The sequence below is a fragment of the Microplitis mediator genome, chromosome 2, assembly GCF_029852145.1.
Source record: "Microplitis mediator isolate UGA2020A chromosome 2, iyMicMedi2.1, whole genome shotgun sequence".
NCBI classification, from domain to species: domain Eukaryota; kingdom Metazoa; phylum Arthropoda; class Insecta; order Hymenoptera; family Braconidae; genus Microplitis; species Microplitis mediator.
In genome coordinates, this window is record NC_079970.1 from 22,562,525 (window position 1) to 22,580,459 (window position 17,935).

Here is a 17,935-nt window from a genome sequence, read left to right on the forward strand (position 1 = left end):
ACTTTATTTTACAAAAGTGACAACTTCAATTTCAAAATATTCTATTCAATATAAAAAAATTATTTTTAAATTTTACATCAACTTTCATTATTCGATAATAAAATTCTGCAGAAATTATTTTACATCGGAAACCTCACAGCACAATAGGGCATTTATAAAATTTGATAAAAAAAATTAGTTTTAATTATAAATTTTTTATCTCCTTCGAGATTATTATTAATTTTAAAACCATACAAGCGAAGCCAGGGTAAAACGGACGCCAAAAAATGTGAGAACGTAAAAAAAAATTTTTTATAATAAATACTGGCGAACTAATGTATAGATTTATTTAAAATAAATGAAACAAAAGTATGTCCAGTATTAAAACCAGCGGAAAAAAATTTTTTTTTTAATTAACATTATTTAAAAATGATGAGAGATTCATTCGAAACAGTTGAAAGCGAACAGTACTCACTGCTGACAACCTACCAGAGTCAATTACTCGCTTAGGCATCTCCAAATAATAGTCCTCATTAAAAAGTTTTTGCGTATTTTCTAACAAAAAAAAAAAAAAAAAAAAAAAAAAGAAAAAAATGAAATTAAACGTGAGAGAAAAAGCGTGAGTATATTCATCTGTCTCGTAGAGTTGATATAATTCAATGAATTCATATCTTTGTTGAGGACAGTAGAGTTGTTTTGGGATGCGAAGCGTGTGTAAAGCGGGTATGAAAACGTGGCGAGAAACTCTCCACTTCCTCCGCATACTCCCGGTCCCAGTGGGGTTTCCCTCAGGGTTTTAGGCGAGAGTGAGAACTAGTAACAGCCAGTAGTAGCAGTAGCATCAGCAATAGTAGTATTAGTAGTAGCAGTAGTAGTAGTAATAGTACAGAGGACTCCGTCTGCTCTGGAGGCTCGACTAATGGCCAGTTAATTGCTGGAATGTAAATAAATATCTCCCTACCGACCACGCGACCCCTTCCACTCCGCAGGGTCTATTTCAATGAAGATATACTGTCTTTAGACATGCATTGTTACTTGAACAAGCATCAAGCTTTACTTGTACGTCATACACACAAATATAAATGCAAACGTTCATTTTATCTTTTTACATTTTTATTACACTATTTCATGACGAAATATATTTATTGCATGTGCAACCTATTGGCAATAACTCAAAAAGCTCACGGGTTTTTATTCATCTTCATTTTTAGCGACATATTCCTACGGTAAAGCTAATCAATATTCCATCGAATTCCGGTGTTAAGAACCTTTTAGCTTGCATTGTCACCAGTGCTCTCTGGGCGCGTCGTAGGATCTACAAAGTACTCGAGAGATACTTGGCTGGCGGGCTTTGAGCTTGGAGCATACTGGAAAATGAGAAAAAATGACAGCTGAGTCTCTCGAAGGTCACTTCTATGCATTAGGGAAACTTACACTGAGTCTCGATGTCTCTTCCTCTGCCTCAGTCTTTTTCTTTTCCTTTTCCTCTCTCGTCGTCTCTGTCTCTGTCTCTGTCTCTGTTTCTGTGTGGGTGGAGGTCTGAGTATAAGTAACTTTGAGAAATGATGCGACCCTCGTGAGTTTTACCTTCACTTTTCCATTCTCTTACCATGCTCGGTTTTTTATGAAAATTTTTTATCATCTATAAGTTTATTTTATAATAAATTTATTTAAATATCTTTTATACTTTTTAAACAATAGTTTTACTTTTAGTAAGGGGGAGACCAGCGTAAAATGAGGAGTCATTTTGTGGTAAAAAAAACATTGTTGAAAAATTTTCGCTGATTGTGTAAAGAGTCGCCGGAAAAGTTTGTCACGCCGACATTATTTATTTACTTTTTTTTTGTTTTCCGTGAAAATGTTTGTTGTCAATTGAATTACGGGGGAAAAAATTTCAAACGAAGGAGCGCGATGAATACAAAAGAGTATGAAAAAGATCCATGAACAAATATCCAGTTTCTATAATTTATTTAATTGCAAAACTATTAATTAATGTTTGCAAATTGACATATAGTTGATATTAACATACGTAAATACAAACAACTCTTTATTAAGTCCGACGTACATGCGGCATGATTTAAAGCGTGTCTCACGGCTACCTAATGAGTAAACAGTAAATTACTGTGTGCAAAGGGCGACACGATAAATACATGTGTATCAATTTGCCATTCATGAATATTGAAATAATTATTACACACATACACTCGCAAATCCGGCTCTGTCTTGCGTAAAAATATATAGAGAAACAAACAGGATTATTAAATATTTATTCATTGTCAATTTTTTTCTTATCTGGGGGATTTCTGGAATAGAAAGGAAATTTAAGTCCATGCTCTTCTGCATCAGCCCATTTTTCTCCGGATCACTTTTACGTGTCTTTTGTCTCAACTTTTTCCTCATTCCATACGGCCGCTTATTTTTTTTATTCCTCCTTCCTCTTGCCGCTGAAAATCGAGATAGCCCCGAGGTATAAGCCGGAAATTTCAGCTTCACGTTATTCCATCCAATCCAATCGCCAAGCATATTTTCTTATCCGAGACAAAACTTTTTGCGGTAAAGTAAAAACGACGGTATGTATAATAATAAAAAAGCTTTTCCTTACAAACATCGTGTGAAAAATTACAATTTCCCTCTCGCAATATTTTTTATTATCGTATAAATATTTTTTTTTAATACCTAATGCCCTTATTATATACAAATACACATCGCCCAAGTATTTTAAAGCAATTTAAATTTCTCTACCCTCGTTGCGGTGGTCTCTGATCTTTTGTTATACTTTTTGCTATTATTATTATTATTATATTATTTTTTTTTTATTTTTCACTGTCTAGCACACCAACCAGCAACTCCCTTGAGCGTCGACAGGACGTGACGTCAGCGAATGCAAATTACGCACGCTTCGGTCGACATGCTACTTTTATTGCCAGCAAGAGAGATCGGTTGATATTCACCTCGGGTTTGTGCCGATGAACGGGTTTACAGGGTTGTAGAGATTGGGTTCATAGCTATACTACGCTGGCACTAAACCTACAGTAGTCTAGAGCAGAGTAGAGATGATGATGATGATGACTATGAGTGAGTTCCGTCATCATCGTTCCCACATGAGCTGACTTTTATTTCAAATGATTCCCATCAATCACTAGCTCCCTTCGTTTTGCATTATTTTTATCTCCTATTATCTATCTTCGTATACATTTACAATTTTAAATCTTACGATAAAAAAGTAAATATAGGATAGGGGCAAAACGGGTCACCGGAAATTAGGGTCACCCAAAATTACGGTGGAAAATTTTTTCAATTCGTAATTCGAAATATCAATTCGGGGTCGATAATAGTAGTTTATCTATCGAGTGCGATCGTGTTTAAGATGCGAGTGTGAAGATTTGGTGCCCGAGCCGAAAGCGAGCGTCTTAGACTCGATTGTACTAGATAAATACATTAGTTTTTGTGACAGATATTTGAAATTTACTACATTTAGTGCCTATAAATGGCAGGTTATAACCCGCGTTTATTTATTTGGTAAGATTGTTTTGAGTATTTGTTGAAAATCAGAGAGAAGTCGGTAAGTGGACGAATTAAAATGATGATAAATTTTGTCACAAGATGGCTCGTTAAGATACTTCGATATTTTTTGGTCGTTTGCTATCGCACATGTAACCAAAAAATATTTTTTGATCCGATGATGACGTCACTATTAGAACGATTAGGTATCTTTTTTACCAGCTGTATCTTATCTAATATTTTTAGCTGCCGGCTATAGGCGCTAAATGTCGTAGATTTCAAGTGTCTGTCACAAAAAAAAGTTTTTTAATATTAAATTTAATTTTTTTTTCTCAAAGAGTCTGTTTCACCCCCATGATTCTCTTAGTACATTGACAAACTAACAAGCGTGATAGAACACGTCGAGTATCCATGCGAGTGTAAAACGTTTGTCCATTAAATTGGATTCATTGGGTCGGTAGAGGAATACGTATACATATGGATGTCGACGAGTATTCTCGGGAACTTTATCCATCTCTATTTGTCTCTCATTCTATGATCGAGATGGTGTGCGGGTGTATTTGCGCAGCCTCGTTATCCCTTGCCCGCGTAAATTAACGTACGTTGGTTCGACACGCGTAACTCGGTTGTTCACACAGGTGTGCGGTCTGAGTGTCGGATGTGTGGCCAATTACTTGTTGCCATTCCCTTTTATCCATCCTGATGCTTCAGTGAGCTCGTCAAATTAATGTCGCTGATCCTGCGTCGGCGGATGGGTTCACGGGATCCCTATAATGAAAAATAAAAAATATTTATCTGAAATTAAAAACTATAAATAGCAATGCAACAATCTGACAAGGATACCGACACGTATACTTTGCTCAGCGTACCTCGTCTTTGTACTAATTTTCCTTTTGTTTCCGATAGCCCGGTTGTCGATAGCAGCCCGTCTCGTCAATCAAAATCAATGCCCCGTTCTTTTCCGGGATGGAAATAACATCGCTGTTCATTATTATTTTTCTTTATACAGTTTGTAAAAACGATTTTACCTGTTCGTTGTTTTTGTGTATTTAATTTATCTTTTTTTTTTGACATTTCAAAGGGGATTTTAAAGTTTGGTTTGTAAATTGACTTTTCGTATCGTATCGTTTGTAACTCTTTTTAAAATAGTGACAGACGACTCGCTAATTACGAGGGCCTCAAAACTTTTTTCATCAAACATTTTCGTTTAAAGTATAATTGAAATAACCGACTTACTGTCTCTTCGATATTGGACTGTACGTACCACCAGAATATAATGGCAACCAGATCCTCGAGTGTGTGGGTTTGTCCATAGGGATCGAGACATATCGACACACACCGGAATTGAATATCTCTCAGTGCCGTGGCATGTTGGATCCATTCTACATCTATATCTACAACTATTATACCTATACTATATATCCACTCGGGTTTGAATTGAAATGACGTCTACAGAGTGAGACTGTCGGTGACTACATTGCTGCAGTCCACCGTTACCGAAAGCGAGTCAGAGAGAGACAGAGACAGAGAGTGAGAGAGAGTATTGCTGGTAGCTGGTACCTGGTACAAAGGGGACAGAAGAGTACTTGAACGCTGATGACGTCGTATCCCAGTGGTGAAGGGAAACAAAGGGTCAGCGTGCGGTGGATTACCCGTCTGTCGATGTCACGGCAATTAAAAGACGCGGTATTAATTAGCTCTCGCCAGTCTAGTACATGTGCGAGCTCTATTCAAGTGTTTATCTTCTATCTTCTCGCCCCCCCCCCTACTCTTTTCCCTCTATTTTTGCACGACTCATGATGCGAAGCATCAGAGTGTGCTTTACGATCGAAAATTTTTTTTCGCCTCTCTTCGGCTACTATTTCAATTATTATACCATTGTTAGTTCACGGAATTAAGATATTTTGCATATTATTTTGAAGATAATTTAATGGAGATTAATTCCATACTTTTCAAAAATTTTATTTAGTTCAATAAAAACGGAAAAAACATGAAAATAGTTGAAAAAAATTTCCTGTCCGTCATGTACGAATCCCGTATACATGATAACTTGCGAAAAAATCCAGTAATTGAATCAAATTTTTTTTTTTTAATTCTTTGAAAGATTTGTAGGTCTCCTATTGCAAATGGTTAGGTAACTCAGTGTCATTTAATTACAATTAGTAAAAGAATAAAAAAGGCTGTATAACTATATCTATATATATCTATGTAAAATTAACATGGATGATGATATATCTAAACATTATACGTACATTTATTCCAACAGGGGCGCTTGCGCATTACCGTTCTAGTACAGCTGTTTTTTTTTTTTGCTAATTGGTAAGCCTGAATTTTTTCAATTCAACTTTTTTTATTTATATATATATATTTTTTTTTTTTGTTATTAATCGAGACATTTTGAGTAGGTTCTTTTGAAATTATAAAAAAAAATACTAATATAATTAAAAAAAAAAAAAAAACAACAAATTTTGATGAAAGAAAATTGTACATATTTTAAATGTATTCGTGCTTCCCGCCATTTTTTTATTATTTCATAATAAATGAGCATTATGAGTCGTGCACTTTTGGAATTTCCAAATTTTTCTTATGTTATTTTCACTCGAATGAAAAATATGTCACGGCTTGTCTTGATGATCTAATAGAGCTCAGAAATATTCATCGATTCTAAGTGACAAGATATATAAAAACTACTGACAGATATTGGTCTGCAAATAAAATATAAAGTAGATGGTGAGTGGAATATTGTGAGGGTCAGTTGTTTTTCGAAAGATATAAGTCAAAGAAAATTTTCCGACAAATGTAAGCAAGACGGGATGTATTCTAGTGTAGTACTGGTAGAGGCTGTATAAGTTGTAGTAGTGGTAGTAATGTTCGATAACGGAAAATGCAAGAGCACTCAGACGATCGTAAAACATTTATGCGAGCTTCAAGTGTGCCTGCTATGGAGTAAGAGTGCTGTGTGAATGTGGAGGTAGTTGAGGATATATGTGACATAGAGGGTGCAATTCTTACTGACAGTTTACTAACGCTGAGTTTAAAAAAACATGCTGGAGAATACTCGCGAAAATAATGTTGTATTGAATAACGTATAGACGGTCAATACTCGGTTTAATAAAAAGATGAATTTCGGTTGACGAGATAAAAAAAAGAAGAGAATACGATTATTTTGTGTTATATTACTGGCATTGTGAGATGAATATAAATATGAGCACATGTATTTTAAAGATTGAAAGCTTTTGGAAAACATTTATAATGCAGCGAAAATTATATTGAATAACCCGCTTCGATGTGCAAAGTGATAAATTTATTAGTCGCTTACGTAATGATTGATTTTTTAATGAATTTCGATGGTTACGTTAAGTTTTAATAGAATGTTTCAAGATGTGAGTTTAGATAGAATGAGGCTATGGACTAAAAACAGAATCGTGATCGATTCGCTGGATAAAAAGGGATTTTAATGAATTTGACAAAAATAATTTTTGGGTGAATGAATGTTTCACTTGATAACTGATATTAAAGAGAAACTTCAGTGCATTTAAATGTTTTAGTATCATGTATTTTTAAAAGCTTCTTGTCAAGCATAATATATAATGCAACGGAAAATGAGAAGTCTAAAAGTTTTGCTCAGTTAATAATTGAAAGATTTTAAATTAATTTACAAAAGATTGAATTTATTTTTCTAGACCATTGAATCTCATAAATAATACTCAGTCTTTTGAATAATGTTGTTACTAACAAATTTTTTCTACATGATATTTTTAAAATTCATTATTTTTAATGATAATTCAAATCAGACCGACATCATATGAATTATAAAATCCACGATATACTTTACTTGAAAAAAAATTTTATTCAAACGTTCGATAAAATTTAAATATTTTTAATAAGATTTTAACGATTACAGTAATAAGTTACGCTCATAAGGAAAAAAGTAAATTTCCTGTACACGGAAAGAAAATTATGGGAAGTTTTGCTATGCATTATGGGAATGGTTCCCATAATGGTATGGGAATAGTACCTATATTACTATAGGGATGGTTCCCATATATTATGGGAACCATCCCCATAATAGTATGAGAATAGTTCCCATATCATTATGGGAATGGTTCCCATACCATTATGGGAATGGTTACTATAATATTATGGGAACCATTCCCATATCATTATGGGAACTATTCCCATAATGGTATGGGAATCATTCCCATACTATTATGGGAATGGTTCCCATATTGGTATAGGAACTATTCCTATAATATTATGGGAACCATCCCTATAATATCATTAAATTTTTTTTTTTGCACAATGGTGTAGAAATTTCCCAAAATTTGAATTTTCTTGAATGTTTTGTGCTGACAAAAAATTCTTGTTAAAAATTTTAATGTTTTTTTGCCAAGTACGATTTTTTTTTTCAATGTTTGAATTTTTGTATGTATGTTTAATAATATTTCTGTGTATTGTAGAAGTGATTACCGCACTTCTTCAAATTAATTTTTTCATGATAATATGGGAACCATTCCCATAATATTATAGGAATGGTTCCTATAATAGTATGGGAACTATTCCCATAATATTATGGGAATGATTCCCATAATGGTATAGGAACCATTCCAATTGCATTATGGGAATAATTCTCATAATATTATGGGAATAGTTCCCATACTATTATAGGAACCATTCCCATAATATTATGGGAATGGTTCCTATAATATTATAGAAAGTATTCCTATAAATTATAGGAACCATTCCTATAATTATAGGAACCATTCCTATAGTGTTATGGGTATCATTCCCATAATTATAGGAACTATTCCTATAATTATGGAAAACATTCCTATAATTATAGGAACCGCTCCCATAATTTATGGTCGTAATTCCTATGATGGTATAGGAAAAAATTTCACAAAATTATGGGAACCGCTGCTAAAATTTTCTTTCCGTGTAGTGCATATAACTGTAATAACAAACAGGAGTAAGTTCAGGCGATGGAGGTGTTAAAATTTTCGGTGTTAAATTTCAACACCAAAAGCGGTTTTAAAATAATACCGCTGCCAGTGTTAATATTCTTTACCGGTGTTAAAATATTTATCGGTATTGAAAATATTTAAGTTTGTGAATATTTTTACTTACTCGATCACGACAGTTAGACAGTATTTTTATTAATGAATTAAATTATTGGTGATTGAAATGGTGGGCGTAAAATTGTGTAATTTTTAAATAAATTACGTAGGGGAGGATGGGGCAGAGTGGCCCCCCTAAGCCAATTATTACTTTTTGTGGCTTTCAACCATCAGATCACTTTACTTTTGTCCAATTTCGAACAAATTTATGGACATTTTGCCGAAATTCTGAAAAAAAAATTTTTTTTTTGTGAGCCAGAGCAGCCCCCCTCCAAAAAATGATAAAAAGTTTTTTTTTCTTTTTTTTTTTTAATTGTTTTCATCATTAAGAATGTATTTCTTTCTCTTGACAACTATTTTTGGTTTTATATTACTCGAAAAAAATTTTTTAAGGTGTAATGAATCGTTCACTCTCGATTACCTTAATTACTAATTGTTATTAAATAAAAAAAAAAATCAATTCGATAGTTTTACTTTATTTCAAAAATTTATCAACCAAAAAAAAAATTTTATTTTTATTAATTTTTAGTGACCAAATTTGCCTCTTACATAGAGAAACGGCCGAAAAATATGAAAAAATAATTTTTTTGGAAGTTTCGGTTGGTCCATTTTGCCCCAGGTGTTATGCGTAGGGCTAGAAATGTGGAATTATAATAATTTTTTTTTAATTTGACGATAAAAATATGAAAAAATCACTTTTTCAAAATTTTGGGCTTGTCCATTTTGCCCCAAATGTCATGCGTAGGGGTAAAAATGCGCAAACATATCGGATTTATAGTAATTAGTCGAAAAAAAAAAAATTTTTTTTTTATCAAAATTTCAGGGGGGCCGCTCTGCCCTACCCTCCCCTATACCATGAGTAATTATTTAAATTAGTACAGCAAAATTGAAATGTCCTCCAGATAATATTCATTAAATTTTTATATTTTTTTATATATAATACATTTTTTTTTCTAATTTCTATACGTGAAATTTTTTTTTACACCGATTTAACACCGATATTTCAACACCGCGCGGTGTTAAATTGAGTGCATTTTTAACACCGCTCCTATTATAGTGTCTAATTTTTCTATCTCACCCCAATAATTTATAAATAATTGTAAGCGAAATAAATTGAACGATTAATCCCTAGACTCGAACTGTGAGAACCGACTGAGATTTAACGATTTAAAATTTTATCACACCGCGTATATTGTCTGTCAGACAAAGCGTAAGTTGGCATCCTGTATCGAAAAATAAAAATAAAAAGCATTGCAAGTCGATTATAAATATTCACAGAGGACATTGTGGAGCACTCGTGAATAATAATTGCTCGGCGAAAGAGTGAGACAGGGGATATAGGTTGGATCGAGTGGTTCGGTGTTTGCAGATTCCAACTAGAGGATGATTAAGAGGATAGATATCTGTGATTCCGCTCTCAACAGGGCATTAACCGTCTCATCGTTATACGAGCTATCACACAAATACACTAGTATTCCCTCTCTTCATGTTATCATCTGTACCTACATAACATATACAACGCATTCAGTGCATATCTATTATAAATACGTACATATCAACTCGATGGTATCGTGAGGACATCGAGTCAAGGAATCCAATAGATAGCTGGCTTTATTGTCAACGTATACGTCTAGCGTGAATTAATTTGAAACATCTGCGTTCTTATCGTTATTCCGTCGTGAATATTGGATGCTACGTCGATATTGCGTTATTGAGATGTTATAATAATAATAATAATAATAATAATAATAATATTAATATTAATAAAGCTTCCCTCATCCTCCCTTTTATTCATAATTCATAATTTGCAATCCCTCTAGCATCACACCTGGTACTCTTTATATTTATATACATGTATATATATACATATAATCCCTTTGTTCTTAAGTTCAATCAATTTAATCTCGCGCAATTTGTCCTGTGTCGATTTTCAGTCGGAAATAAAATGCCAGTAATTACGCAGCATTTCCGTGCCCGTAAATTTCGACAACGAGTCTTGTTGTATTTATACCTCAGAGCTCCTTCACCTTCAACCTCAACGACTCCTGCTACCAGCAACTACCGACAACTATCGTCTCACTCTTTCTCGTAGGATCGATTTCCGAAACGACGGTTCGACGACCGGCATATTTATTTCACTGTTCTTCGTGTGCGATACACCCGTGCCCGTTATCCGGTGTCTCTTCAACCGTAACCGGTTTTTCCTTCTCTCATCCCAGATCACCTCTTTTCTTCGTTTCATCCCCATAACACCCCAACTACTCCGACACTTTCGACATCCGACAACACATTCTCTACAATACGATATGGTTATATATATATATAGAACAACATTTCCTGTACAGTGTAAGCTCCTGATGCGAGATATACAACAAAAGGTCCTATCTTGAATAGAGTTAAGATTTTTAAGTTTAAAACTATCGTGTATTTTTCGAGCCAACGCTAGAGTAGTCGAGCAACTTGGATAAACTTGTTTCCTCTTTGTCAATGATACTTTTCCGTTGATTTTAAAAGATATATACTCGTAGTTTTACTATTAAATTTATCGAGATTTTTTTTTTGGATTTTGTGAGCAACTCAATTACTTTGTTTTTTTATTTTATATATTTTAAATTACATTTACAGTTCATATAATATAATATATTGTTATGATGAGTATTCTGTCACAAAGAAAATTACGTTCTCCCGAACTCTGATTTAATTTTACTATTTATTGTAAAAATTCGATTCACTAAAAAATTACGATCAAGTCAATTATTGATCTTCAGGTACAGACACAGGGTTTAGCCCAAAATTGACTTGAGGACATTCTAGATGATGGCCCTGTAGAAAAATGCCGGAAATGATTGTTAATTAATTACATTTTTAATAATTTTGATTGCATTGTCTTGAGGTCAAATCTTTTTTTTTTTTATTTTGAGGAGTTTGAAGCGGAAATTTGCAGGTTTATAAAAATTATTCTGTAGCAAGGATATAACTCTAAGGAAAATAATCCGCGAAAAGAGGCAGCGAAATAATGAACGGATATTTAGTGATTAAAGAGGATAAAATATTAAAATAATAATAATTCGCGGTCGCGGTATAAAGCTGAGAGGACAAGAATGTGGAGAGAGGGATCCGCGAAGCCGAAACTAACCTCAAATTACCTCTCGAGGCAATTCCGAGGGTGCTAATTACCAAAAGTTTTAGGCGGTGGTGGTTATATTCGCGGTATAGAAACACGAAGCGTCGAGTGGCCCCGCAATTTAGTGAGTTATTGAAAAATTTTATCCCCAGCCACGTGCTGGAGTCTTCCGACTTAAACTTGTGAGCTCGAGCCCTCGTACCGTAACTTTATTTTTGTTGTAATTTTATTTCATTATTATTTAATTTTTTTTGTTTAACATTTATTTAGTTTTTTACCTCGCTCCGTATAATTCTTGTGCTCGCGCTTGAGGGCCTCAGAGCCCGAGGCCGCTTGAGCGCTTTCTTCCTCCAACCAAATTTAACTCTCCTCATTTTATTATTATATTTTTCTTAAGAAATTTCACTCACTATTTTTTGTTTAACTTTGTTATTATATTTTTTATTTTCGCGATTCTTGATTTCCCGCTGGGTTCTTCATTTATAAATTATTTTGTCGCCAAGCAATTTTTCAATTTTTACGCAGCTCCAGTCCGTACACACCACAGTCATACGTACAGGAGAAGGGCAAGGGAATGAGGATCAGGGGGAGTGCCAGGGGGAAGAGGTGAAGGATAAAAAGCAGGAGAAACGACAATCAATAGAATTTAACGAGTTTGTGGGGTTGATATTGCAATATACCCATATATATATATCTTTATCTCTTCATTTCTCTGCTCCCATCTACTTCTCTCTTTTATATCGCTGTTCACGATGTGATACATGGACGTATAACCGTCCGTTTATGTCCTCATCCATGCAAACATTAATAAACACACACATAAACAGAAAAGGCCGGAATAATTTCATTTTCACGGGTATTGAATTTACGAGTCATCGATATGCTGAAATTTAACTACCATCAAGCATTACCTTTTTTTTAACCTCGGCAGTTATTGGTTATTAAGTCATTTATATTCCGCTAATTAAAACGCAATGCATGCGGTAACTGTCATTAATGATCAATAGTTTAATAAATAATATTTTTTTTTCGCTTCATAATGAACACGTGGACTGATATATACTAATTCCACTTGAAACAGCTCATGGGAAAACATTATGTCTGCGGAATTATCAGCGTCACTATCAATCACCCATAGAACAATATACTGCGGTGACGAATGACGCAGGTTCTGGCAGCCCAAGGTGATATTGGGTATGCAATATTCCACCGCAGTTACTCCATAAATGTATTTAATATTTCTTGAGATATAAATTCCGACAGCAACGTTATTTCTTTTAAAATTCCGGCAAAATAATTTACTATAAAAATATTTAAAATGAAAATGCAGAAGGCCAAAAAATGTAATGAACGTATATTAAATACTCATTTTTTCTGGATTATTTATATTAAATTCCGACTGCAGTATAATCACTCTGAAGAGTGAAAAAACTTAAAGCAGGATCCTCTTTGATGTGCAATTAAAAAAGTCGAATTTAAGAGTTTAATTTAGATTTTTTAGCTCTGTGCGTCTGCGTGGTCGTGCGTCAGCACAAGTCAAGCCGCGATTTCCCATGAACTAATTGAATTTTTTCCGCGTAAACTCCTGGTCGTTAGGGAGAAAAACTCAATGAAAAATTGTCAACAAAGTGACTGTTTATTTATTACTGCTCTAGAGTCACTGCCAGTCGTTTGCTTCTAAACTGCTGTTATTAAAATTCTAATTGAAGTTAAATAATTAAGCGGATTAAAGTTCTTAAATTCTTGTTATTTCCTCTCAGCGCCCACTCGGCCCTACCTTATTCTATTTATAAACGTCCGATATTTTTTATTTTAATCTAAAAATGTCAAGTATAAAAAAGGATACGCAGAATGATATTATCGGACTAAACGAAAAATTACACTGTACAAGTATCGCCATGAGTGAAGCACAGTGTGTTCTACCTCTTAATCAATCTCTCAAGCTTATAATAATATTTCTATGATGTTTATTACATAATTTCTGATAGCGATCGTGTGCCGTGTAATTTTTCCGGTCTACCACCGCCGTACTGTGTCCCACACCCACACTCACACTCTTACCCACACTCATTTCAACCTGCACACTAAAGTTTATATATCACGCGAGGATCAAAATGAATCGATTGTATGCGTGTGAACGGGGTGCACTCGTCAATTTAACAATAAAAATAAAAGTTACTAAATGTGCTGATAGACGAGGGCATCGAATGGAAAAGAGAAGGTGAGGAAATGAGTATCAAATATGACTCGAGGGTTGAGGGCTGAGTTCAGGGTTCAGGTGCTGTATGTCTGAAGTAGATATAATTTAATCGATGCCATGGTGGAGAACGGGGTGTTGCATCATCAGAAGTTGTTGCAACAAGATGGACCTTGAGATAACATTTTATTTTATGCCAAGGCTGCATAGTCCGTCGGAGACGTCGGCAGAACTATATATATATACATATATATATATACATTCATCGGGACATTGTTCGAAGTCACGAATAGGGATGTAATTGAAAATCGATATTTGCAGCCACGTTTCTTTTTCTAACTCATTGTTAAATAAGCTCACATACTTGCTTACTTGCTTACTCACTTACAATTCTCAGTCTTATATATATATATATATATTAGTTTAACGTACAACCCTTGCGAGTTTTGGTTGCAACGTAACCCTGTAGTAGCTCTGACTGATTCAAATCTCCCCATGTGTTCACGTACAACCTCTGTGTCGGGCTTAAGTACTTTGCATCACGAATGTTTAGTACACTAGTGCCGATACACGAGCTAACAGCGTATACCGATATAACGTTTTCGTGACAGAAACATTGGTTACCTGTTTTATATACTATGTCTACTTTTATGTATATGTATATGTATATGTAGTTACTTAAAACCCCAGCGAGTTTTTTCGTTACAACTACTTAGCGATATGGAAGCTTGAGATGTTTAATCAAAATAATAATTTCTTTTTTTTTTTTATCAATATGCACAGTACGTAATTATTTTTTTTGTATTATTATTTCATAACCACGGGAAAGTTCGTTTTAAATAAATTGTTACGGGATTTTTAAAATATTCATTTTTTCGAAAGCTCACAATGGAACATTTCCGCTGATGGTAAATTCATTGATTAGTATAATAGGTATTGGGTTTGCTTCATTGTGTTGTTGAAGTCATTAGTGAAAATGTAGAAGTTCGTTCTGTATTGTTGGCATTATGTTCACAAGCACAAAATAATTTATAAAGCCAGAAGTTCATTCAATGAACTAATTTATTTATTTATAAAATTTGTTACAAGTTTATTTTTCCGTAGAAAATGATCCATTTTAACGGACGTTAATTATTGGAATTCACAAGTTCTTTATGATTGGTAAATATTTTACTCGTCATCAGAAGTAGAATTTATCATAAATGAATTATATTCACTTCAATCGAACCCATTTTCATCCAATAATTTGGTAAAAATAATTTTTAGATTCAAAACATGGGAAAGTCGGATAAAAAAATGGGCGCAAAAAAAAGCGAGTCAATTGAGTTCTTTTTTGAATAAATGAAAAACATATTCCATGATATGAAAACACATTTTGAGTTGCATTTGAATATGGTGTCTTAGGGGAGACAGGATTTGGTTTTCTCACGGGTTGGTTGTCACACCGGTCATTTGTGGCGATCGGCGGCGAAGAATCTTTGACACCGATCAATGTTCGTATTTCGTTCGTTAAGTTGTCTATTATGACCTCTGTGACAACCAACCCTGGTCTCCCCTACTTAGTACCGATTTACGCCGATTAAGTCAAATTAAAGTCACGTTGTCTTGGATTTGATTTAGTTGACTTGAATTTAAGTCAAATCCAAATCAACGTGACTTTAATTCGACTTAGTTGACTGAAATTTTTGAGTCAAATCCAAGTTAGACTTGACTTGAATTTGACTTAAAGTTTTAAGTTGAAAAAGTCATATTGAAGTTAAAAAAAGTAAGTGCAGCCAAAATCAAGTTAACCCTTCGTTGGTCGCGCTATAAGCGATTCCCCGCTTTTTTTCTTTATTTTGTAATATAAAAAAAAAATAATTTTTTTTATCTTTCAACAATTCAGCTAGTCCTTTATATATTATATATTAAATAATAAATGTCGAATGAACGTCGAATCACGGCGATTTTCCGTCAGCGCGACCAAACTAGACAGTAAAATTTTATTCTCAACGTTGCCACATATACGGAATCGAAATATTACGGCGATTCCCTAACCACGCGACCAATGAAGGCGGGCAGTGAAGCGCGACCAACGAAGGGTTAAGAAAGTCAAAAGAGTAGAAATCAAGTTATTTTTTTGACCCAGGAGATTTCGAATAAATTATACAATTATTTTTGGTGTCATAAATAATATATGAAATAATTTAAAGTTCAATGTTTATTTTTACATGGAAGATATGATCATTGACCATAAGAGAAAGGGTGGAGATTTAGATTACACAGTTCTCGGGTGATTCGTGACAGTCGTCCATAATTTCGGTGATGTAATACATACGTAATAACTGAAACGGCTGAACAGCAAATGTGCCAATAGTCAGCCAGAATATGGGAATAGGCATGTAACCCTACCATCATTTTGAACTTACCATCCCCTTGGTGCCGCAAGGTTTCGGGGTGTGTAGCCGTTGAAGTTGTAGTTCAGTCGTCACATCGATATAATGGCAATCATAAGTGCTACTTATATATTCGTTAATGAATAATTCCTTGCTATCAGTTATATATAATATACTTATACGCCCGGTTGAAATTTTACTCCCTCGTTAATCCATCGCATGACAATGACCCAGCAATAATTGCAGATTTCGTTAAGCCAGTGATAAAATCACCGAAACTCTTTTATCCTTGTCATTGTATAGTTAAGTAGGTTACAAATTATTCCCCTTAGAGGTATCATATATATTTTTTTATCAATATTCAACAGGAACAGATTTATTTTAATACATTAGCATTGTTGTTTAAGTAGGGCATTATAAATTAAAATAAATCACCGAATGCTTCTAAAGCAAAAAAATAAAGACTTTAAATTGAAAATATTTTTAAATCCAATCTTTACTTAATGAGAATGGAGAATATTTTACTTTTAGAACGAGGGAGTAATAAAATTAATAGATTTTAATGGAGCAAGTGAGATTATATTAAATACTAAAATTAAATTTTTATCAACCAGTTCATAAATTATATAATTTATATCTCATCAAGTCATTCTTAAGTAATGACCATTGATCATAAAATAATTCAATTAAATATACTCTCAATATAATTTTATGTAAAAATCTTACAGCACAATGTTGAAATGGTAATTTTTAGATATCCATTAAATTAAAATCATATTTAATTTTATTGAATAAATTAAGTTAAGTGAACATATCAATAATGTGATATGTACCTGAAAATCAGAACATTTATCGTGCAACGAAAACGAAAAAAATGTATGTATTTTGACCGCTTAAGTAGTTCCGGGAGTTGGGGCTGGCTAAAGATTTTCGGCTGACATACCAGCATCTATACGCGAAAAATTTCTGAAATAGTCATCCAGTACATTTTTTACTTTCCAATTTTCTTTCCGTTGTATGGAAAACGTTCTGATCTTAAGTACACAATGTGATGATGATATTTCACTGTTATTTAATTTTAAATTACTTTTTTATGTTAATTAAATTTCAAGATATGAATGACTCCTAAATAACTGAGTGTGTTAACAGGCTCTCTAAAAATGAATTAGTGAAATTCTCGCGAATCAGTAGTCACTATTTCTACAGCTATAAGTATACCACCAATTCAACCAGTATATTTATAGCTGGTTCCCAGTGAATATTCACTAATTTCAAGTGAATTTCACTGATTCATTTTTAGAGAGGGGGTTATCAGATACTTTCGGCTGAGTTTTTTTTCGGAAACAAAGACTCTGAATACAAAATACAGGCCTTAAATTGATGCACTACTGTCTCATTTAGCGAAGTGCGCTTAAGTTGTTTGACAATATTCGTTTGTTTAAGAGAAAAACTCAGCCAAAGATTCCATTTACTGCACAAGTGCAACAAAGATACTACCGTTCGTAGACTTGAGTGTAATAGAGAGAGAAATACGAACTCCTGTTTATTAATTTTTTAAATTAATTGGTTTTTAAATTTCATTACTTTCACATTTTGTAATTATAATTATGAGCTATCAATTTTTAAGCTACAAGAGGTCGAA